Here is a 25129-nt window from a genome sequence, read left to right as displayed (position 1 = left end):
TACTTTGGTGTCAAATTTTCATTAGAGAATTACTGAGAATGCTTCTCTCCACATTATTTGGATTCCATGTACACATTCTGAATATTACCCCACCCATAGCAACTCGAATCTACGTGTAGTATAATCCATTCTCATTCCATCCATGTATATCATGTCAAATTTGAGCGACTAGTTTGGAAAATACAGTCGTTTAAATCAACCCACCTCTCAACCTTGTCCTCATATTGGTGTGAAAACTTGATTAGACCCCCACTACACAAAATGGCATGAAGAAAAAAACGTGTACCACAATTCGAAGTGACACCCGCCGTAGAAATGCTCCAGAGAGGTTGGTGCAACAGAATATGCAGACAAACATTGTATGTGGTGTGGGTTGAGAAAGACCTTTTCCCCCTGGGTCTTGCTCCTGGCCGAATCGCTATAGCTCTCTGTTCTTCGAACAGGCGAGCTAAAAATGTGTCTGCTGGTAGTCTCAATTGGGACAAGAAGGGCACACGGTAGAGCATGCAGCTCCACCAGGCTGGTTCGTTTTGTTTTTGTGGTTTTTTTTTTTAATGTGTTGTCGAGACACACATGAGAGCGAACACAAAACGCACAGCAAGGGGGGGCATGAGACAGGAAGGGGGGGCATGAGACAGGAAGGGGAGGCATGAGACAGGAGGGGTGGGAGAGGGAAGGACAAAACAATGGGGAACAGAGACATTAGGAGATCTGTGGAAGGGAGAGGGATGGGGTGGGGAACACGGGGTATACAAGATGGACATTACAGAGACTTCAGGAAGGAAAGCAGGGAATTTGAAGGAGGTGGTTTTGGGGTGGATTAACGGGGGTAGAAAAGATCATGATTTTGGATGGGGGACGATACGAGGTGGTGGTGAACAGCTGTTTTTAAATCCTGGAGGGAAGAATGGGATTGAACAGAGTGAGGGAGTTTATTCCAAAGGCGGGAAAAAGGAGGAATGAATGAGTGAAGGTGAGCAGTGATTGGTGATTTTGGTCGTTTTACCAGAAGGGGGTTGTTGGCGGACCTTGAGCGCCCTGCGGAAATATGGTAGGGACAAATCGCAGACAGAGTAGGGGGGGGCAAGACCAGAGAGGAGATGCTAGAAGACAGAAAGACCATTGACCTGCCTGTGGTGAGAGAGTGTGAGAGGCCCAAAGACTCAGTGATTCACAGGAGATGCCAGTGATCCGAAATGCCCTGCTTTCCACAGCATGAAGCTGAGAAAGGTGGGAGGCAGGAGCACCAGCAGAGGGGAGAGCAGTATTACATCAGGCTGTGGATGAAAGCTTTGTATGTGGTCAGCTCAGGTGGGCCGAGGAAGGACTTTGCGCAACGGAGGATTAACAGTCGGCAACTGGCTTTGGAGGCCAATTTGGAAACGTGGCTTTCCCAGGAAAGGTCATGGCAGATAGTGAGACCCAGAAGCTTGAAAGAAAGGACTTCTTCCAGAGGATTGTTGAGAAAGTGGATGGGGGGGGGTTCCAAAGGGTCTTTTCGGAGAGACAAAGTGAGAGTGTGAGATTTGTCAGGATTGAAAGATACGTTCTCCGTGTTGGACCAGTTTGTGATTTTACCCACATCTGCAGTGAGTGAAGAGGCTGCTGCTTGCGGGTCTGAAGGATGACAGATGGTCTGACAAAGGGTGGAGTCATCAGCAAAGAGATAAAGAGGATTTTCCAGAGAGTCAGAGAGATCATTGATGAAAAACAGAAAAGGAACAGGGTCCAGACCGCTACCTTGAGGAACTGCAGCCTGGACAGGAAGAGGGGATGAGAGAACTCTATTTAGGGCCACATTGTGACTGTGACAGGAGAGGAAGTCTGTGAGCCATGAGTGGAGATGGCCTTGGATACCATTTGGATGAGAAGGAAGAGAGTTTGGTGAGTAGTGCAGGGTGCCAGACCGTGTCAAAAGCACATGATATGTCTCGGGATACGGCTCGGATTTCATGTCCGGCATTGAGGATCTCCATCCATTGTTGGGAGAGCAGAAGCAGCATATCCAGGGAAGAGTGACCTGGTCTGAAACCAAATTGATGATCGGAAATCAAGCCATTGGAGAAGAGGAAGGATTTCATGTCTGAAGCGATGATGGATTCCATCACCTTGCTGATGATTGGGAGAAGGCTGTTGGTCTGTCGATGCAGGGATCTGTTTTTGCACCTTTTTTATGCAGAGCGGTAATGTTTGCTGATTTTCAAACAGATGGCAGATGACCTTGAGCAAATGAGAGGGTGAATAAAATGGAGAGAGGGTGAGCAAGAGCAGAGGAGCAGGTTTTTAGAACACGTGGGATGATGGCATCAGGACCGGTTGCAGAACTTGAGTCGAGGTTTGACAGCAAGCTCTCCACCTTGTCAGAAGAAAAGGACACAGAGTCCAGGGTCAGTTGGGTACGACGGGGTAAGGTGGGTAAAGAAAGCGATGGGTTTTGGACACAAGACTTCGATGCAAACACTGAGTTTTAGGCATTCAGCCTTTTCACGTGCGGTATCAGCAGTGCGGCCATTTTAGGTAAGGGTGGGGATGGAGGGGGAACATACACCAGAAACAGATTTGATTAAACGCCACCAGGATTTTGAGGAGGGAGAGAGGTTTGAGAGTTCAGACTTGAGATGAGAAAGATGTTGTTTTCTGGCTCTCCTGAGGGTAGATACACACTTGTTCCGAGCTTTATGGAAGGACTGAGATTACCCTCAGTTGGGTTTGCTTTCCATGAGGCAAAGGCAAGTTGTTTCAGGACAACTGCCTCGCCACAAGCTTCAGTAAACCAAGGGCGGGAGGAAGGGTAGGACAACTGAACACGAGAGGGGATAAATCTGTGCATGAGGGAGAGCAAGTTTCTTTGAAAGAATTCCCAGGATGAGTTGATGTTGGAGAAAGTAGCGATGGGAGACCAGTCTGTAAGTTTGATGGCTGCTCGGAGACCCTGCCAGTCGGCTTGAGTGAAATGTCAGACTCGACGGCAGTGAGGTGGTTATCTGATAATAGCCAGAGAGATGTCCACTTTGACAAGGATGTGGTCAGAAGAACCGATTGGATCGGAGGAAGAGCAGCAGATATTTTCAGGGAAATTAATCAAAATCAGATCCAGAAGAGATGGAGTACCATTGGTTGAGATCTGGGTTGGGAAATTGACAGATTGAGTCAGTCCTAATGAGTCGCAGAAAGCTTTTGCTGAGGTGCCATGTCAGGTGAGAGAGGTACCCACACCTAGCCAACTGGCGTGATGACAATTGAAGTCACCACATATGAGGAAGAGAGAGAGTTTGGATGAGAAGATAGAAGTTGGTCCATGTTTTCGGATGGTGAGGTGTAGATGGAGTCATCACTGTTAGGTGGACGGTACACTACACATATAAACATGACGTGGGAGCGGAGGGGAAGCCGTAGCCAGAGGTATTCCTGGGGGTGTGGGGGAATGATGGCAGTGCATGGAGAGTGAAGAATAGAGTCTTTGATGAAGAGAACAACTCCTCCACGAGGACGAGGCTCAGGTTTGTCATACCAGAGGAGGGAGTAACCAGGGAGAGATACTTGGGAGTCAGAGACGTCTTGAGGGAGGAAAGTTTCTGTTCGGCAGATTATGTCTGGTTTGTCAGTGGTAACCTGCATGGAAAGATCTGTAAGGTTTGAGCAAAGGCCCCGGATATTTGAGGTCCACACTGTTAATGAAGAGGGAGGAGAGGAGGCTTTGGGTGTAGGGGATGGGAGGGGAGGAAGAGGGCAGGACAAGGGAAGAGGGGGAAAGGTGAGGAGAGTTGTTGAAAGAGTGTGGGAGATTGCAGAATAGCTCGGGAAGGGGGCCGGATGAGGAGGAGAAAAGGCTCTGTGGTGCTGGGGGCTTGGGATGGCGGCAAGAGAGGAAGCAGAAAGCAGTTGAGGATTTGAGGAGGTGGAGTGATGAGATGGAGGTGAGGGGGGTAGGGGAAGGAGGCAGCTTGGTGGATGTGGTGGGGGGGGGCAACTTTGAGAAGCGTGAGTGAGAGGGGTGAATGGTGGGAGAAGAGTGAGTGGGGAGAGTTGAGGGAGAAAGGTGAGGGGGAAGCTTGGAGGGAGAATAGTGTGATGGTTGCTTTGAGAGGGAAGGGTGAGAGGGGTGAGTTAGCACTGAAGTTGGAAAAAAAGAATGGTGGATGGAAAGCGAACAATCATAGCAAACTGGGTTTTTTCATTCTTTGGTCAGAGATGTGATTAAGAGATGCGTTTACATTTTGTATCCCACTAAGAGGCCGGATCTGGATTCAGATCTTCACCAAAATGTAATCATCTCCTCCTTGTCACATATCCAAGCTCTCAACAAAATTTCGTTCAGGTCTGTCCAAACTTTTTGAGATATTTTGTTCACAAACAAACAAATATACAAGAAAAAGATGTCGTGCAGAGCACGACACATGCAGAATCCACCCCCCCCTCTCCAAAGGTTGCCATATACACATCAAATTGTCCATTTCATGAAGATTAAAATTGATAATCTTAATGAAAGCTCAGATCAATCAGATGAAAATTGATTATTTTTCAGATTGAAATTGATGATTTTGGAAGTTTGACCTTGACGACCTTTTGACCTCATAAATCGTTGTTTTCCCAATTCAGTGATGGACTATGCAATTGCTGTGTAATTCGCAGGTCCTTAATGTGGCTCCGAATGGAGTTCTCTCGTCCCCTGTTCCTGTTCAGGCAGGAGTTCCTCAAGGTAGCGTTCTGGGCTCTGTTCTTTTTCTGGTTTTCATCAACAATCGCTCTGACTCTGGAAAGTCCTCTTTATCTCTTTGCTGATGACTCCACCCTCTGCCGTAACATCGGTCATCCCTCATTCCGGCAAGCAGCAACTTCTTCGCTCTCTGCAGATCTGGATAAAATCACAAACTTGTCCAACACGTGGAACATGTCTTTCAACCATCTCACACTCTCACTTTGTCTCTCCGAAAGGACTGTCTGGAACCCCCCCCCCCTCACCCCACCCCCATCTACTTTCTCAACATTCCTCTTGAATAAGAACTTTCATTCAAGTTTCTGGGTTTTCACTATCTGCCATGATCTTTCCTGGGAAAGCCACATTTCCAATCTGGCCGACAAAGCCAGTCGCCGACTGGGCATCCTCTGTCATGCAAAGTCTTACCTTGGCACACCTGAGCTCCTGATGACTGGTCCAGTAGCAGAGTCAGCGTGGACGGTTGAAACAATCTTGGTGCACGTAAGCACCTTCTATTTTTTTTCAGGTCATACTTCTAATACGAATTCAAATATATATATATATATATATATATATATATATATATATATATATATATATATATATATACATATACATACACACACACACACATACTTACATATGTACAGACACATACATATACAAGCCGGTCGTGGACATGGGTGGTCGCTAGACTAAGGCGAATTTGAAATATGTAGAGAAGAGAACATATATATATATATGTGGCTTTGTTCTTTTTGCATGGTCACATGTTTTCGCTCCAAACTCGGAGTACAAATACAACTTTGTGTGGGGGTAACATAGGCTATCTGGCTGTGGCCTCAGGCAGGGGTTTACAGGGGCTGTTGGTGGAGGGGGGGGTTCTTGTTTTTTTTGTATCGTCACAATTTTTTTGTGGACAAAGTCACAAAAATTTTTTTTGTTTCCATCGTTAGAAATTCCCAATGTAAACTTGTACCGTGTACCGCCACCTGTTGGTGATAGCAGATGGTTTTACAATTTTCTTTTTTACCTGGGCAACGCTGAGGTTAAAGCAATGTTCGCATGGGTAAATTTGTTCCCCTTCCCTTCTCCACCCCCCCCCCCCCAAAGAAAAAGAAACGGAGGGGCCTGTCCAAGCCTGTCATCGTATGTGAGACATTTCTTGTGGGAAGGGACATCAGGACGAATAGGAGGCAAAGTGGGGGGGGGGGCAGAACGTGAGGACAGGGGTAGGGGTTAGAGCACTCTCTGCACAGGTAAATTTGTCTTCCTTTCCTTCTCATTCTCACCCAAAACTTTTGGCGAACAGGACGACTAATTGGTCTGTCAGCGACGTGACGGGAAGGCTCTGCTTGTTTCTAATTTTTTCACAATTCTCTTTATTCATTCTAATTCTTGCTTTTTCTTTTCTTTCATCTCTTTTACTCTCTATTTCTCTCTTTCATTATCTATCTCTCCAAGAACAATTGAATTCTTGCAGAAAGTTTTTTTTTGTAAGGCTCACTTATCTGCACCTGGAAGGGTTTGAGTCTTGTGGAGGAGCAGCTGAAACCCGAATCCTATCCAGATTTCTTCTGATGACTCCATCTTTGCTCTTTACTTCTTGGGGTTCATTCTTGGTCTTCCGTTTAATTCTCCACCTTCTTCGGTACAAAAGACACATAGTCCAGGAGCAGATGGATACAACAGGGAAGGATGGGTTCCGAGAGTGAGGGGTTGGGGACACAAGATTTGGAAGTAAACACAGAATTGAGGCATTCGGTCTTCTCATTAGCTGAGTCAGCTGTGGTGCCATTTGAAGAGAGAGAGAAGGGATGGAGGGGGAGCATACACAAGAGATAGATAAGGTGCCACCAGGTTTTACAGGAGGGAGAAAAGTTTGAAAGGTTATTTTTGAGGTTGGACAGATGTTGTTTTCTGGCTCGTCTGAGAGTGGAAACACACTTGTTGTGGACTTTTTAGCATGCACTGAGGTTGCCTTCGGTCTGATTTGCCTTCCAGGAAGAGAAGGCAAGTTTTTTCAGAGCAACTGCCTCACCACAGGATTCAGTGTACCATGGACGCGAAGAATTGCAGATTAGATGGGATGAATATGTGCATGAGAAAGAGAGCAGGTTTCTATGGAAGAATTTCCATGATGAGTTAACATCAGGGGTAGTTGATATGGAAGATCAGTCATGAAGAGAGATGGCTGTTTGCAGTTCCTGCCAATCTGCTTGAGTGAAATGCCAGACTTGCCGGCATTGAGGCAGCTCTCTGAGAATAGCCAGAGAGATGTTGACCTTCGCAAGCATAATATGATCAGATGAGGAAGCGAAGAAATTCAAATCTATACATTAACCAAATTCAATTCACCTGGTTCTTGTCACCTACCCAACTTGCCCATTAGAAGGGAGTATTTGCCATTGGGAGAAATTCAGGTTGTAAAGTTTACAGATTGAGTCAGTCTCATGGAGTCACAGAAGTCCTTTGCTGAAGTGCCATGGCTGGTGAGAGAGAGGTACCAACACCCAGCCAAGTTGCAGCGTGACAATTTAAATCACCACATATGAGGATGAGGGAGTTGGGATGAGTGGTTAAAAGTTTGTCCATGTTGTCTGAGCGATGTAAAAAGAGTCGTCACTGTTAGGAGGACGGTACAACACACATATGAACAAGAAGTGGGAGCGGACGGAAAGTCGCAGCGAGAGGTACACCTGGAGGTTGGGAGGTGTAAGGTCAGTGCGAGAGCAGTGGGAAATTGAGTTATTCATGTAAAGTGCAATTCTGTCACCAGGGCGTGGTTCAGGCCTGTCAAATCTGAAGAGACAGTAACTGGGAAGAGAGACTAAAGGAGTCTGGGACATCCCGTGAGAGGAATGATTCTGTTAAACAGATGATGTCTGGTTTATCGGCAGCAGCCTGGATTGAGAGATGTCACGTTCGAGTGAAGACCTCGGATGTTTGAGATACACAGAGTTAGAGATGGGGGAGGGGGGAGGCGTTGGGATGGTGCAGGATGGAGGAGTACACTTTGCGGGGGTGTGGGGTGAGGGGAAGGTTTAAATTTATATTTTAAAACCCGCTGATATGCCAAATCTGGATCAATACATGAACCAAATTCTAATCAGCTGGTTCTCGTCACCTACCCAACTTGTCCACCAAGTTTCGTCCACAACTGCATGAGACATCGTGCTCTATATCGTTTTTGGCCCCATCTCTCGATGGTTTAGAATCACTTAAAAAATTCTCGCATCTGGATCTTCACCAAAATCGAATCAATTCTTCCTTGTCACACACCCAACCTGTCCACCAAGTTTCATCCAAATCTGTCCATAACTGTTTGGGACATCCTGCTCACAGACAGACAGACAGACAGACAGACAGACAGGGGACAAAACATAACATCTGTCCACCTGTGGTGGCGGAGGTAAAAAATATCTCGTTTTAAAGCTTGGTGTTAAAAAACAAAAACAAAAACAGACCGTGAAAACCTACGAAAAGGGCACGTGGAGGTCCTGTTCACAAATACTGCAGCTTTCAACCCTGGCCCCCTTTTAACCCAACTCTTATCCTTCCCAGGCAAAAATACTACAGTTAGAATGATAGATAGATGAGAGTACTCTTGTATACCAAAGTTGGTAACAGGTCCTACTACAGTAGTCTGCAGAGAATTACTACAAGAAAGGAATGATATTTAACCTCCGCCATCTTCGAAGATGGATGGAGGTTACTGTTTTCACCCCTTTCTGTTTGTTTGTTTGTTTGTTTGTTTGTGAACAGTATTACGGAAAAACTCCTCGACAGATTTCGACGAAACTTGGTGGGGGGGGGGTTAGGTATGGTCCAAGGATCATGCCATTAAATTTTGGACTTGGTCCCCCCCCCGCCCCCCCAAAACAAATTGTTAAGAGAAAAAGAATTATTTTTTTTGCATTTATACATGTTTTAAGTGATTTCCAACCCCCCCCCAAAATTTTTTTTTACCCCCCCCCAAAAAATAGAGAATTTTGTTTTGCATTTCTACATGTTTTAAGTGATTTCCAACCCCCCCAAAAAAATTGTTACCCCCCCCCCCAAAAATTTAGAGAATTTTTTTTTTTTTGCATTTCTACATGTTTTAAGTGATTTCCACCCCGCCAAAAGATAATTGTTGCCGCCCCCCCAAAAAAAGGAAATTTTTTTTTTGCATTTCTACATGTTTTAAGTGATTTCCAACCCCCCAAAAAAAAATTGTTAGAGAAAAAAAAATTTTGCAACTTTTTTTTCAACAAAATTTCGATTTTTTTTATTTTTTGCATTTTTACATGTTTTAAGTGTTTTCCAACCCCCCCCCCCCCCCCCAAAAAAAAAAAGTTGGAGAAAAGAACTATAACTCTGTCAGCACTGTTGACATATTTAATGAATAAGATATAAGGTTCACTTGAGTGACCCAGCAGTATTGGCGGCGGAGGTTTTGCCCTCTCCCGAGTGCTCCCCCTCTAGTTTTGCCTGGATTACTCCAATCTCATCCTGTCAACCAGAACGTGATGTACTGTCACTTTATTAAAACATAGAAAGGTCGTCAGTTATTGGACAAGCATGATTGTTATTTTTTTTGTTGTTGAGAGAACATTTGTTGCTCACCATATGGGGGAGTGGGGTTGGAGGGGGGGGGGAGGGAGCTAAATCACTGAAATGTGTGCAGTTCCATTTGCACAATTCATCTTCATTCTCACAAATGCTCTTGCTCAGTGTTACGAAGGACAAACAGCGATGTGTTTTTTTTCCCCTCCGTGGGGTTGCTATACTGAACAACGCAATTGAAAACACAGTTTGCCAATTATTTAACCTCTGAAATGGATACGAATGAACCTTCTCACAAACCCCGGCATCAACACATCAGGATCTACTAAGAGAGACATCTGTTAGTTTCTTTAGTGTAACAAAAGGAAAATGGACTGGGGTAAATGAGCCTTTTGACCCCCATTTCATTCTCCCTGCATGCACAGCCAACGCAGCCTAATCTTTTAGGTCGACATTCAGCAAGTTATAGGAAATGGTTTTTGCTTTATTCATTAAACATGATTGGAAACAACACCTTGACAAGCAATACATGGGGGTTTGCCATTGCTTTTCTAGGCTTTTAAAATTCTGCTTCTGATGTACGTACCATACTCTGTTACAGAGTGGTGGTGGTGGTGCCGAAATAGGTTATTGGCAAGGGTAATACTGGGTGGTTTGCCATTGCCTTCCCAGCAGTAATTAGAGCAGGAATTTACAATTTGTTCCTCGTGCCAGTGATGACATACCAGCATGAGGAACAAATTGACAAGCATGACAGGGCTGTCAATTCAAGGAGGACACTGTGGGATCTTTAAAGTCCACCTAATGATGGTAAATGGGGTGCCCAGTTCAACGTCCATCCGAGGGATGACGCACGCATGCATGAATCACCCTGCCTGTGAAACACCGGGATGACAATTTATAGCTGGGTCAGGACTCAAACCCAGGATAGGTGGCTTAGAGACGAGTGTACGTACGTCTAGGACTGCCAGCCTAGCCTTTTTATGTGCAGCAGGTTAATCCTGAGCGTTTTCAGGTTGGAAGTAAAGGAGAAGGGAAGACTAGTAGTCATTCAGAACAACCTCCTGCAATGAGGGGATGGAATTGAAGTCAACCACACTCAGTGGACGAGCATTGATTCATCTAGAGCACATCAGGTGGGCAGTGGTGGATCAACGCACGGGCATGCAGGGCCCGTGTCCCGAAGCTCAACGTGAGCCCTGAGGCTCAACGTGGACCCCGAGGCTCAACGTGTGTCCCGAGGCTCAACGTGAACCCTCAGGCTCAACGTAGACCCTCAGGCTCAACGTGAGCACCGAGACTCAATGTGGGCACCGAGGCTCAACATGGGCTCTGAGGCTCAACGTGGACTCAACGTGGGCTCCAGGCAGAGGTGGCGTGAGGGCCATGCAACCCTTGCAATTGCATGGGGCCCCCAGAAACACACAGGGCCCCACACGACCGATCGTAGTTCACAATCTTTCGAGATGGCTCCCCTCTCCATCGAAGGTGGTGTCTCACTTTGCCGACAAAACATATTGTTGTGGTTGACGAAATTCACAAACCACCATTCAGGTCCCTTAGGTGAGATATCTCGGTAAGTATATGTGTAGTTAGGCCCAAACCCATTGTCTAGAGGGAATAAATGTCATTCAGTCGGGCTGCGACTCTTCAGGATAGCCGTTTTTCTTTTACTATCTTTATTTTGGACCAGCCGCCATTACTACCACCACCAACCACGTCTCAACAGCCATCACACAACAACCACCAACCACAACGCCGCTTCACAACAACCACCAACCACAACGCCGCTTCGCAACAACAACCACCAACCACAACGCCGCTTCGCAACAACAACCACCAACCACAACGCCGCTTCACAACAACCACCAACCACAACGCCGCTTCACAACAACCACCAACCACAACGCCGCTTCACAACAACAGCCACGACCTTTACCGTCACAACTCGCCACCATCGCATCCCCACCATTCTCGCGCCACTTGTGGGCACCGATACTGGACTCGTGTAGGGCGCGCACCGGGCAGCGTGTTCAGAAACATCACAGACTTTCCGAGAAAAACGGATCAAAAACGACTCACGCCCACTTCTGTTCCGTCCTATCGGCGAGCTGGGGCGATTTGGCCCCGCCTCCAGGGCGTTGGAGTGAGGACGCTATATGCAAACTCATGGATCAAAAAGCATTCACGCCCACTTTTCCTCGGTCCAATGGGGAGCCAGTTAGAGAGGTGAAGGGTCGGAGGTAAAGGGTCAAAGGTGAAGGAGCGAAGCCACGGGGCTTATATAAATGGCTGCGTTCGTCAGTAAAGGAAGTTGAGAGTGGTGCGTTGGAACGAGTTGTCGGTGGAGCTGGGAAGAAGAGTTCGGTTCGGAGGGGAGAAGTCAAGAGTGAAGAGTTGGGACGAGCCAAGAGAGGAGACGGAGAGGGCGATTAGACGGAGCTGTGGAGAGGTGGCGGCGGCGAAGGCGGACGAGGGGGTGCTCGCGTCGGTGCCGGGAGCTGCAGATGGATTGATTGCTGCCAGCAACGCGACCGAGGTCAAGGTGGAGACGCTCGTCGCGGGACCCGAGACAGGGTGATATCCTCCTCCCCCCCAAGCATCAACAACCCCCTCCTGTTTCCCCCCGCGCTGAGATAGTGCGACAAGGGGGCCCCTTTCCCACCCCCTACCAGACACTGTCCGCGAGGCCCGCGGAGTTGAGGCGCCACCGCCGCTCTGAGTCTCATCATCAGACGGGTAGGCCCGACACGGTCTCGGCCCCAGGCCCGCCTACCCCCCTCATCCTTGAGGGTGGTTCTTTTCTTTTGCTTTGGGAATATGTGTTGTCGGCGCCGTCTGTGAAGTAAAATTGTATAAGTGTTGCCGTGTGCCCGGTAGTCGGTTAGATCTGCATTGTGTTTCTTCTTTTATATTTGCTTTTTGTGTAATATTGTGTTTCTTCTCCTTTTACATGTGCTTTTGGTGTAATTGTATATGTGTGCTTTCCGTTCATTGCGAAATAAATGTGAGTTATGTTGAACTGTTTTCCCGCTTCGCTTCGTCTTTTCTTTCATTGAATCTCCATCTTGCTTCACGTAAAGGGTTGGTCGTGGGCTAAAACGCCCGATAATTAATCGAACCGTCGAGGCCGACGAATAATACCGCTCGGTTATCCCGATAGTACGGAATGGGTCGCTTAAAGTGGCCCATGTCCGAAGTCGACCTGCGGCGAGGTGCGATCGCCCGGTCTACCCTCCGTGTGGGTACTTAGGTAGGTCGAATTTGGCGAGCAACCCTATCCCACGCGGGGGCCGATTGGCACGATTGTGGTGAGACCGAAAGGTCCACCCGTGACTGGTTCCCGGCGTTAGTCCGAGAGGGTCACGACTGGATTGTCCGTCCGGTGGGCGACGTGCCGCGATTCGAGTTACGTGGCCGTCCGCACGCCGGCGGGTGCGAATCCGCAACAATATCAACTTGTGAGTGGTGATAAACACAGCACAAAGGGAATGCCCCATCTCAAAGAAAGAAAGCACTGTGATGTAATGAATCAATTTTTAAAAAAAAATTCCTTTGATGTTTAACTCGACAGGACTATTGCAAAATTAGGGGCTGAGGTCAGGTTAGTAGCGAAAACAAGTGGAATAATAACAACGTTTAATATGTACAAATTCAACAATACTCACAATTAAATTTGTATATATCCACATGTTAATATATCTCGATAATGTTGAGGAAATCCACACTACGATGTATTGTACGATCACAAAACACCCCTCATCAATAAATTGACTAACCCATGCGCATGGCAGAATGTTGCAGTTTTTAAAATCAGAAATGTGTCAGAGCACATGTCCCAAGGATGAAATGAAATTACTCCAGCGGTGCTGATAAAGTGAAAAATATCTCAACAAAAGGGGAAAACGGTTGGGAAAAAAAATAAATCACCCGAAATTAACTTTTTTTCATTACACAAGCCGGAGAACCAGAAAAGGGTCCTCGGTCTCGCACATGTGCGGTGTGTCCCATTACCAATGAGCTTGCTCTCACTTGCTAAAGGCCTGGTCACACCTTGACGTTTTAGCCAACGTATGCCGATTTTTTATTTTTTTTTTCTAAAACGCTGGCACACGTTGAATACGTTATGGGTAAGTTTTGATAACATTGAGAGCACGCTGAAAAACACTGCCATACGTCGTTGTACGTTGGCTTTAAACGTTGTACTTTTTGGTTGTCCTCAAATTTTTTCATGCTTGAAATTTCACGACGTATGCCGGCGTATGACTGACACGTTCCACTACGCTGGCCACAAGTTGTATGCACGGTCTGCGATCGTTGACAGACGTCAACACATGCTACTTGTAAGTTAATCATAAGTTGAGACACGCCGAGGTAACATTTAGCGTACCCGAAACTTATTTCTAACCTATGATTAACATGTTGTTGGCACGTTACGCGATCGTTGCCACACGTCGACAGACGTTACTTTTAAGTTACTCATAGGCTGAAAGACGTCGGTATAATGGATCGTCCTTGTGTCAGCGTCCACCGCCACGGCCAGGACACTTATTTGCAGCATTCTTCAAACTTTTCTTCGGCATGACGAGGATGTTCACACTTCGATGTCTAGCTTGGCTATGATTCCAATTGTCCATCGGCAGCGTCTATTTAAAATAGTCGAGTTTGAGCGTTTTAACACGTTCAGAAGAAACGCTTCAAATTTCCAAACCCAGCGTCAAAAAACAAAGGCGAGTGACAGCAATTTAAATCGTTCATTGTAAACAATGAAAATAGTTGAGTGGTACCGTTTAAAAGTCGTTGAGTGTAAAAAAAATCCAATTGTTGAGCACAAGCGTCTACTTTCAATAGTGGAGATGCAGCCATTTAAATCGTTGAGTTTATCATTTAAACCGTTAAACGCAAGGACGATCCATCATAACCCACACCCTCCCCCTCACACTCACCTACTACTGCCAACATGAACAAACTACTACTAATACTAATACTAATACTAATACTAATACTAATACTGATACTGATACTGATACTGTTACTGCTGACATGGACATCGACTCAAAAAGGACTCGAAAACACTGTTGGGTTCCCCTTTTATGAGCAGCATTTTTATATCCAAATTCCCAAAACCGCTGGGAACACGTCTTTATATGGCAGTTGTAACCTAGAAACACGTTCATTTTTTTATTTTTGTCGACCGGAAGACGTCATTGGAATACGTCTACATACGTCGATGTGTGTTGGGACTACGTAAAGAATTGGTTCAAAGCACGTCAAACATAAGTTAGAAATAAGTTTCGCGTAAAAAAGACATTACCGCGACGTGTTTCGACTTATGAGTAGCTTATAAGTAGCCTTTGTGGACGTGTGTAAGCGTCCACATATCGTGTGTAAAACTTATCCCCATCGCATGCGGAACGTGTGTCATACGCCGAGTAGGTCGTAAAATTTTGAACATGTTTAAAATTTCTTGACATACTCTACTTACTACGACGTATGATAGCGTACTTTAGCGTTCTACTCACTTATACCAAACTTACTCGTACCGTATTTGACGTGCCCCAACGTTTTAGACACATTTTTCTTAGGTCGGCATACGCTGGCAAGATCGCCAAGGTGTGACCGCGATGTTGACACTTCCATTTCTACGGCAGTTATGATTCGAATTGTTGTGCGTCAGCCTTTTAATAGGCTACGTCACGACATCGTCGGCGATGCGTGCAACGCGCTATGCCTAAGTTAGACTATCGTTGGGCATCGGTTGTGTAGGCCGACAACAGGTTCAGCATTCGTTGGTATAAGTTATCTATAACACAACGAAACGTTCTGTGTCCGTTACCAATGCGTTATACATAAGACCAAGTCGCTATGAATACGTCCGAATCTTTAAAAAAAAAACATCAAAAGTTCAACGTAAGCCAGCGTTTTAGATACATTTTAATACGTTGCCATCGCTGGCTAAAACGTCAAGGTGTGACCGGGCCTTAAGCCAGCCGTTCCTTATCAACGGTTTTGTTGGACGGCTTGCCTGAGTGCTTTAAAAGCTACTTGGGAAGCACTCCACAATAAACTTTTAGCTCTTCCATGAGCTTTGTCCATATGTAAACAGAAAATAAAAAGATAAAATAAAAAAATTGGTTCCTGAACACACCCCTGCAAGCAACATTGGCTAAGTGAGTGTGAATATAACATGGAATCCTCTATTTTTGATGTGTTTTGGGCCTCCACATTTTTTTGTGCTCAGGGCCCCCCAAAAAATCTTAATCTGCCTCTGGTGGTGGAGGCAGGCAGACTGTCCCCACCCTGAATGTTATTTAATTCATGAGCCTGCCATGAAGGTCGTTGGGCTTTAACTAACAATTCAAAAGCGATATAAAAGTTCGAAAATTAACGCAACTTCCTGACCGACAGGTTGTAGGTTTAAATCCAGCTGAAGACATCAGTATTTGGTATTTGAAGTTTCAGGAAGTTGCGTTAATTTCAACTACCATACCTAATAGTGCTGTCTTCAGCTGTATTTAAACCTACAACCTGTAGCATGCTAACAGGCCACCGTCGCATGACAATAAAAGAAAGCGCATGTTATATGCCATCGATTCGTGGTTAATAATAAGAATAACATGACACATATGTGACCATTATTCTCGTACGAGGGTAGCTCAAAGTTAACTTGCATTAATTTATCAACTTAATTTAACCTATTGTACCACTTAAACACACTTACGTGTCAAAACAAAACCAAACAAGTGTCCCCCGAACTGTACAGACCATCAAAGAAATTTCTGCTTGTTTTGACATTTCCATTCACCAGAAACTTCATTACACAATGCTGACACCCAGGACACAACTTGGCACCATCTTGGAAATACCCAGCATGCTTTGTACAGTCGTGCAATCGCTTCACACGTAAATTGCCAGATGTTGCCACTTCCACGCCGCAAACTTTTATCAATCCGTCCTCATTTTAACATTAATCAAGGATCGTTTTTACAACTCCAGGTAAGCAAAACCACTTGAAAAAGGGTCGACATCAGGGGATTTTAAATTGACATTGTGTGAAAGCAATGCGTATACAGGAGTGCAAAATGCATAAGGGGGGGGGGGGTGGTCAAAGAAGAGTATCATATGGATAATTCATAATATAAGAAAGTTTCCTTCACCTTTGTTCAAGGAAAAGAAGATAAAGAAAACTTGTTGACACTGTTACCAAAAGGGCTTGCAAGTCATAACTTGAATCTCAATGCAAGCAGCCAGTGCTTGCTGTGTGCCGCACGAAATGCCATCTCGAATCGAGTTTGGGCTTTGTGATGTAACAGCTGTGGCACAACCCTCAGCAGTGGCCAAATGACATTGCTGCAGTACAGATCAGCGTTCCGCGCGGTGGTCTTGCGTTTGCGGGTATTGCAACGGTTGGTAACATCATGCCAACGATGAAATGCGCTGTGCAATAGAGTAAGGAGGTGAGGATAAAATCTCAAAACGTTTGACATCATGACAACATAAATCGTTTTCACAAACGCATGGCAGCCACAGGGATAGCTCCTCGGTGCATTTCCAAGTTGGGATGTAAAAAAGCAGCGTATGCCAATTTAAAGCAGATTTGTTTATTCAACTTAGCAACCTGAAACGAGGTTCCCAAAAGGGTAAAAGTCAAATTGACGAACAGGTTGTAAAAGCCACCTTGAGTCTTCGGCACATGCGACATCATAAATGGTTGGCATGCCATTAAACGGGGTTGGTTTGTCCAATATGTCTAACCACAAATTGGAACCACATTTATGACTGGAACAGAGTTGTTAAGCAAAGTTCACAACAGGCACAAAATATAATATAACTTTAATCTTCTGCCTCCCCGCTCTGTAAAACATCGACGCTCTGTCAAGAGTATGGCATGATGATGATAATGATAATGATGACGATGATGCTTTTGTGCCTGTTGTGAAGTTTAAAAAAAAACACAAAATTATTTCTGTTCTTTTACCAACAGGTTAAAAAAAAAATTGGAAAGATTTATGATTAAAACAACATTGTGTATATATATATATATATATATATATATATATATATATATATATATATATATATATATATATATATATATATATATATATATATATATATATATATATATATACATATATATATACAGTATATGTAACAGGAAATTGCAATGAAAAAGAAAGTGTTTACAGATCAATTTCTTAAAAAGAAAAAAAAGTGCAACCATTGTTAGTCAAGGACTGTTTTATAAATGTGATGATGTTATCAGGGCTGGGAAGATAGCCTACAGATATGTGCACTTGCCAGTGAGCTGCCTAGCCTGGGCTCCAATGTTGACCCAGTTATAAACTGTCACCCTGGCATTTGGCATGCAGGGTGATGCATCAACGTGTGTGTTATCCAGCGGAGAGGCATTAAGCCGGGGGACCCGTTGGTCAGCAAAGACGTCATGAACCTCTCGGGCAGGTAAAAGCACACACACACACACACACACACACACACACACACACACACACACACACACACACACACACACACACACACACACACACACACACTTAGAGTCAGTGATGTCTTCGTATTCTGTTTAGCAAGTCAGTTAGATTGTATACGTAGGATAAATATGTGTTGCGAGTGTGAGTTGGTACAAGTTTCTGTTCCTTTTCCCTCTCCTCATGATGTTTTCTAGCCTCTACATCTTGTAACACATGTCCTCTCAATCCCTTTCACATTCGCAACATGCCTCCCAACACCAAATGCATGTGCAGGGTTTTAACGGGGAGGCAGAACCTCTCAAGTGACCAAAGGCAGGTTTTGAAGCTTCTTGAGATTTCTCGAATCTTACTCCCTCCCCACACCCCTCCCACCACCCCCCCCCATCCCCATGCGTGACGCCACTGTGACGTTGCTCCACTCATCAGGTGCGGACAACGAGAGAGAAGTTGCTCCAAAACAGCTGGGATAGGGGAGGAGGAAAGGAGTATAATGGGAGACGCGCAAATCATTTGAAGCATTTGAAACCTTCTTCTGCCCGTCATCTTTTCCCGCCTTTCGCCTTTCCACTCACTTTGACTTTCATTCCACTTTGCTCTTTCATTCCACTTTGCTCTTTCATCATATTCTTCCACATCTTACACATCTCCACTCATGGCATTTCCACACACATGATTTTCAATGGACCATAACGCTCCTTCGTCTTCTTCGTTGATTTCTCTCCGTACTTTCCGCGAGTTTGACCGACAAACTCACGGACCCGGCGTGCCTTCTCAGCACCAAGGCCAATAGTATCACGTTGCGTTGGAGATGCCACCTGCCCTCACATCAACAGAAAGAGATTTCTCGGAGCCACGCAAGTCATCGCGTTGGGCGGACAAACCTCCCGCAGTTTTCCCATACAACCGAAGCACTGCCACAGAAGTGAGAGAGGGACCGTGATGGGGTGAGCCCAAACCGCCGAGCAGTAGGCCCAGTCGCCTCCATCGAGTTTTCTAAACATGCAGCGGGGTGCGCAAAAGGACCCCACACTTATCTTTCACACTCTATTTCTCCCCACCCTCTTCGCAAACTATTTGTATTCTTCATTCAGGTGTTTGGATCCATGTCAAGTTTACAGGTGCTAAAGTAATTGTTTTAAGGCATACTTGGGCAGGATTGATCGCGCAGAGGTAATGGGAGTATATACGTGCTGTCGTTATGGGACTATGCCTTGCTTTGCCACCCTTTGAATTTTTCCGCCATTTTCCCCATTTGAATTCCTTAACTGCCATCGTTCCCACCATCCTCCCATTTGAATTCTCCCCAACCATTATTCCTCCCATTAATTTCCTGCTCAACTGCTCATTGATTGTGTGTAATAAATTTATGAAAGTGTTGATTCGTGTCTTGACTTATCTTGTTCGGATTTGATCTGGGATAGCGCACCTGGGACGATTGGTCAGAGTAGCGAATTGTAGTGGTGCATGGCATTGGTTTGCACGGCCAATTAAGTAGCCGCCATGTTGTCACCAGCACGGTTCCCCATCTGCATCGTTCGTCTCACAGGTACGGTAAACTGACCCTGAGCTCTAAGATCCGCCCAGACGTAAGTGTTGTCGACGGCGTCCGTGATCTTTTTATGGACTCGCCGGGTTCGGAGTTATCCACCTGCACTGCCATCAGAATATCTTATCTCATGTATATATATTAAGACTATGGAACATCTTTCATGTACATATAAATAGAGATGGAATATACATATCTCGTTTGCATATATTAAGAGTATTGCACATATCTTATATGCACGCATTAAGAGTATGCTACATATTTTCACGTCCGAGTACCCGGTAACGCAGGATTATTCAGCGCTGGGACCTTTCGTCCCAGGAGATGGTCCAAACGGTCTTTTATAGGACTGCGTTCAATAATTCTCCAACTTTACCATTCCCCAAGGATCATTAAAATGAGCCAAAATCGACGGCATACACACACGGACAGCATATGGCTCGAACACGTTTTCTTACCTTTTAAAGGATATATTTTGGATTGAATAGTACAGGGAAGAGGATCGACAAGACGCTATAATAAATGGAACAAACCAAGCCAATCAAAATACACAAAGAGGAGAATGGCGATATGCAAACAATGTGGTGATAACCAACAATGTGGTGATACACGATGGATGAGAAATAAAATTGCAACACCTAACCCACTCTCAGAACCACATAACACACTTTTACAACATGATAAGAATGCAGGCGGGACTTCCCTCTGTCTGCGATGCACAGGGAAGACGCAGTTCAACACAATGCAGCCCGTTTTGGAAACAAGGCGCACGACGAGAGCCAGTAACGAGCAGGGCCAGCGATGGGTATGCCCAAAGATGAAGAAAGCCGGAGCACGATCAAGTGACCCAGACACGAGGAATGAAAACGACCAGTAAGCCCTCAAACAGCCCTCGTGGTCCTCTTTGTCCTTTTCCTCATGAGGCTTCTTGGTCTTCTTCCTCAAAGTCAAGGGGAGTACTAACCTTCTCTCCTTTCATACAACATGGTGAGCAAAGAACCACAATAAATCTCTACTCCTCGAGGTCCTCCGTCGATAGCTTCTCCTCCTCCCGGTTCTCTTTTGTCTCCACCTCCTGCTGGACAGAGTTCTCCTCGAGGCAGTTCCGCTCATGGGGCAGCTCCGAGAAAAATAAATGTACAATATTTTCTTCCGGGCTCCACAGCCCATATACACCAACATGGCTGGAACACACCAGCGAGACAGATTGTAATCACATTTCACACATGTAACATGTGTGCCTGCTTCTGTGTTTGGGAAGTCCACACACAGGAGGTGCTTCCACATCCAAAAGTAGTCTGTCTACCCTCTCTATAAGTTACAGACGCCGCCTCATTGTGACATGAAACAAACAGCTTACTCTGACAGGTCCCTGTTACATGACAATCTAAACTACTCAAAATACACGTACCATACTACACTTACCACAGTCTAACTATGATACTATCCTGACCCTCCCCCCGACCTTCCACATAACGATATCTTATTTCCATGCATTAAGAGTATGGTACAAATCATATGCACATGCATTAAGATTAATATATCATATGTACATGTTTTAAGAGTAAGGTACAAATCATATGTACATGTTTTAAGAGTATGGTACAAATCATATGTACATGTTTTAAGAGTATGGTACAAATCATATGTACATGTTTTAAGAGTATGGTACAAATCATATGTACATGTTTTAAGAGTATGGTACAAATCATATGTACATGTTTTAAGAGTATGATACAAATAATATGTACATGTTTTAAGAGTATGGTACAAATCATATGTACATGTTTTAAGAGTATGGTACATATATCATATGTACATGTTTTAAGAGTATGGTACAAATCATATGTACATGTTTTAAGAGTATGATACAAATAATATGTACATGTTTTAAGAGTATGGTACAAATCATATGTACATGTTTTAAGAGTATGGTACATATATCATATGTACATGTTTTAAGAGTATGGTACATATATCATATGTACATGTTTTAAGAGTATGGTACATATATCATATGTACATGTTTTAAGAGTATGGTACATATATCATATGTACATGTTTTAAGAGTATGGTACATATATCATATGTACATGTTTTAAGAGTATGGTACATATATCATATGTACATGTTTTAAGAGTATGGTACATATATCATATGTACATGTTTTAAGAGTATGGTACAAATCATATGTACATGTTTTAAGAGTATGGTACATTTTTCATATGTACATGTTTTAAGAGTATGGTACATTTTTCATATGTACATGTTTTAAGAGTATGGTACAAATCATATGTACATGTTTTAAGAGTATGATACAAATCATATGTACATGTTTTAAGAGTATGGTACAAATCATATGTATATGTTTTAAGAGTATGATACAAATAATATGTACATGTTTTAAGAGTATGGTACAAATCATATGTACATGTTTTAAGAGTATGGTACAAATCATATGTACATGTTTTAAGAGTATGGTACATATATCATATGTACATGTTTTAAGAGTATGGAACATATATCATATGTGCATGTTTTAAGAGTATGGTACATATATCATATGTACATGTTTTAAGAGTATGGTACATATATCATATGTACATGTTTTAAGAGTATGGTACATATATCATATGTACATGTTTTAAGAGTATGGTACATATATCATATGTACATGTTTTAAGAGTATGGTACAAATCATATGTACATGTTTTAAGAGTATGGTACATTTTTCATATGTACATGTTTTAAGAGTATGGTACATTTTTCATATGTACATGTTTTAAGAGTATGGTACAAATCATATGTACATGTTTTAAGAGTATGATACAAATCATATGTACATGTTTTAAGAGTATGGTACAAATCATATGTATATGTTTTAAGAGTATGATACAAATAATATGTACATGTTTTAAGAGTATGGTACAAATCATATGTACATGTTTTAAGAGTATGGTACAAATCATATGTACATGTTTTAAGAGTATGGTACAAATCATATGTACATGCTTTAAGAGTATGATACAAATAATATGTACATGTTTTAAGAGTATGGTACAAATCATATGTACATGTTTTAAGAGTATGGTACAAATCATATGTACATGTTTTAAGAGTATGGTACATATATCATATGTACATGTTTTAAGAGTATGGTACAAATCATATGTACATGCTTTAAGAGTATGGTACAAATCATATGTACATGTTTTAAGAGTATGGCACATATATCATATGTACATGTTTTAAGAGTATGGTACAAATATCATATGTACATGTTTTAAGAGTATGGTACAAATCATATGTACATGTTTTAAGAGTATGGTACATTTTTCATATGTACATGTTTTAAGAGTAAGGTACAAATCATATGTACATGCTTTAAGAGTATGGTACATATCATATGTACATGTTTTAAGAGTAAGGTACAAATCATATGTACATGCTTTAAGAGTATGGTACATATCATATGTACATGTTTTAAGAGTATGGTACAAATCATATGTACATGTTTTAAGAGTATGGTACATATATCAAATGTACATGCTTTAAGAGTATGGTACATATATCATATGTACATGTTTTAAGAGTATGGTACATATATCATATGTACATGCTTTAAGAGTATGGTACATATCATATGTACATGTTTTAAGAGTATGGTACATATATTATATGTACATGTTTTAAGAGTAAGGTACAAATCATATGTACATGCTTTAAGAGTATGGTACATATCATATGTACATGTTTTAAGAGTATATCTTGGTGGATTGATTGATGATGCACTCTCATATTGGGTAACGTAAAATGCAAAACTCAAAATACCTCCACAGATTGTTTGAAGCTCACAATGTATATATTTTTTTTAATCCAAACAAAACTTTGTTTTAAATGCAGATTTCAACTCACGAAGGTTTAAAAATAAAACAAGAGCAAAGAACTTTAAAAAGAGAGTTTGACTTTTTAGATTTGATGATGGGAACACACCAGAATGGAAATCCATCCATGCTTTGCTGTGGAATTTTGCACTGGACAAACAGTAACACAGGCCAGTTCAAAACTTCTCAATTCTACGACAATAAGAAACCTGTGAAAAGATGACCTATCCATTTTTAGGTTAATCTCTATCCTCTGTCAGGAATTTATCAACCTCTGGTCCTCAAACCACCCCCATTTCTCACCCACCACATTCCCTGCCCCTACGACCCACTCTACCTTTAACTCAAACATCCAGTTTATTCTCCAGTCCTTCCCTCCACTCCTTAATTTTCTCACTCTCATACCACTGCAACGTTATGCATACAAGGTCTTTCCCATGAGGACCAAAAAAAAAGATGTTTCAAACTGTCCTGGAATAATGCCAAGTGAATACGAAACTGATAATAATGATGAAACTATCCTCGTGATTGTTTTCAATTGAGATGTTTAAAAAATATATGGGGAATGAAAAAAACAAAGCCCAATATAACCAAAAAAGGCCCCGAAATTAAATAGACGATATATATATATATATATATATATATATATATATATATATATATATATATATAGTATATAGTATATGTGTGTGTGTGTGTGTGTGTGTATATATGCATATATATATATATATATATATATATATATATATATATATATATATATTTATTCATGCACACACATACGTAACAGGATGAAATTAAATGAATCACGGACAATCTTTATCGTGACAAGTTTTCGGCTAAATAAGCCTTCTTCTTGGTCTTCCTCAACGAGAGCGAACGCACAATGGTTATATATATATATATATATATATATATATATATATATATATATATATATATATATATATATATATATATATATATATATATATATATATATATATATATATATATATATATATATATATATATACCAGCAAATACAACCTGTCGCTTCGCTGATGTGAATATTAATGGGGGAAGGGTGGGAGAAAGGGGGAGAGGGGAGAAAAGGGGAAGGGGGGAGAAGAGGGAGCATAGTAGAGGGAGGGGTGAGAGAGAGAGGAGGGAGGGTGTTTTGAATTCAAAACTAAACCATCAGTCCTTAACAGTCCCCTTAACAGACGGGTGGGGGAGCAGGGGGAAATGGGGAGAGGGATGGGAGAGTGGGAGAGGGGTGGAAGAGAGGGAAAGGTGTGGAAGAGAGGGAAAGGGGTGGAAGAGAGGGGGAGAGGGGGTGGGAAAGCGAGGGTGAGGAGTGAGAAGGGTGAGAGAGGGAAAGGTGAGACAGCGAGAGGGGTGAGAGAGCAAGAGGGGTGAGAGAGGGAGAGGGGTAAGGAGAGGGAGGAATTCCCGCAGATGTGACATCCAGTTTAACATCTGTCCAAGAGACAGCACACATATTGATCACCCTGCCTGTGAAATACCAGGATGATAGTTTACGGCTGGGTCAGGATTCAAATCCAGGCTAGACAGCTTAGAAAGAGCGTGCATACCTCTCGACTATCCTGCCATGATGTGGCGATTCATCGCTTTGTAACAACTGATTCATTGTAACAACATCGCTTTTTTAGTCATTGTAATCATCTCCTTTATTTTGCCTTCCTAATTCCAGAGATGTCCACATGGAGAACCACACCGCAGTCTCGCCACTGAAGCTTGAAGAGAACTTGCAAAGTGGCTTAACCACTCAAGCAAGCACTCCACCAAAATGGTTGAAGAAACTTGTGCGAATATTGCAGAGCACTCACAAAATGGCTTAAGCAAGTACTCCATTAACATGGTTGATAAGGAGTGGCTGGCTTGGCAAGCGATTAGCGATCGCCAATCGGTCATACAAACACCATGTATCCGGTGACACCCGGAATGTCAAGCAATG

The 25129-nt window shown here is 43.1% G+C and overlaps 1 protein-coding gene, 1 long non-coding RNA gene and 1 other non-coding gene across 11 annotated transcripts in view; 1 reads left to right on the top strand and 2 right to left on the bottom strand.

Moving 5' to 3' along the window:
• LOC147020093 (zinc finger protein 704-like) overlaps positions 1 to 25129 on the bottom strand; it is a 134481-nt gene that overhangs the window by 61076 nt on the left and 48276 nt on the right. The window contains exon 1 of one of the 9 annotated variants that reach the window (XM_085896674.1): positions 16405 to 17110. The exons of 7 other annotated variants lie outside the window; for them this stretch is intronic. The gene's annotated coding sequence lies outside the window, so the exon portion shown is untranslated. Of the gene's footprint in view, positions 1 to 16012; positions 16032 to 16404; positions 17111 to 25129 lie in introns of those variants that run through there. One more of the 9 variants, XM_085896675.1, reaches the window with a different exon arrangement.
• LOC147020094 (uncharacterized) lies at positions 16131 to 20882 on the top strand. Its single transcript, XR_015062003.1, has 3 exons — positions 16131 to 16243; positions 17620 to 17710; positions 20008 to 20882. It is a non-coding gene; the product is annotated as an uncharacterized LOC147020094 (long non-coding RNA).
• On the bottom strand, positions 20231 to 20271 carry LOC147020095 (U6atac minor spliceosomal RNA). The gene has a single exon (XR_015062129.1). It is a non-coding gene; the product is annotated as a U6atac minor spliceosomal RNA (small nuclear RNA).

This window comes from Eptatretus burgeri, chromosome 9, assembly GCF_056783735.1.
Source record: "Eptatretus burgeri isolate ZD-2024b chromosome 9, Ebu_testis_v1, whole genome shotgun sequence".
In the NCBI taxonomy this organism is placed as follows: Eukaryota; Metazoa; Chordata; class Myxini; order Myxiniformes; family Myxinidae; genus Eptatretus; species Eptatretus burgeri.
Note: the sequence above shows the minus strand (reverse complement) of the source record. Positions and strands in the feature narration are given on the sequence as shown.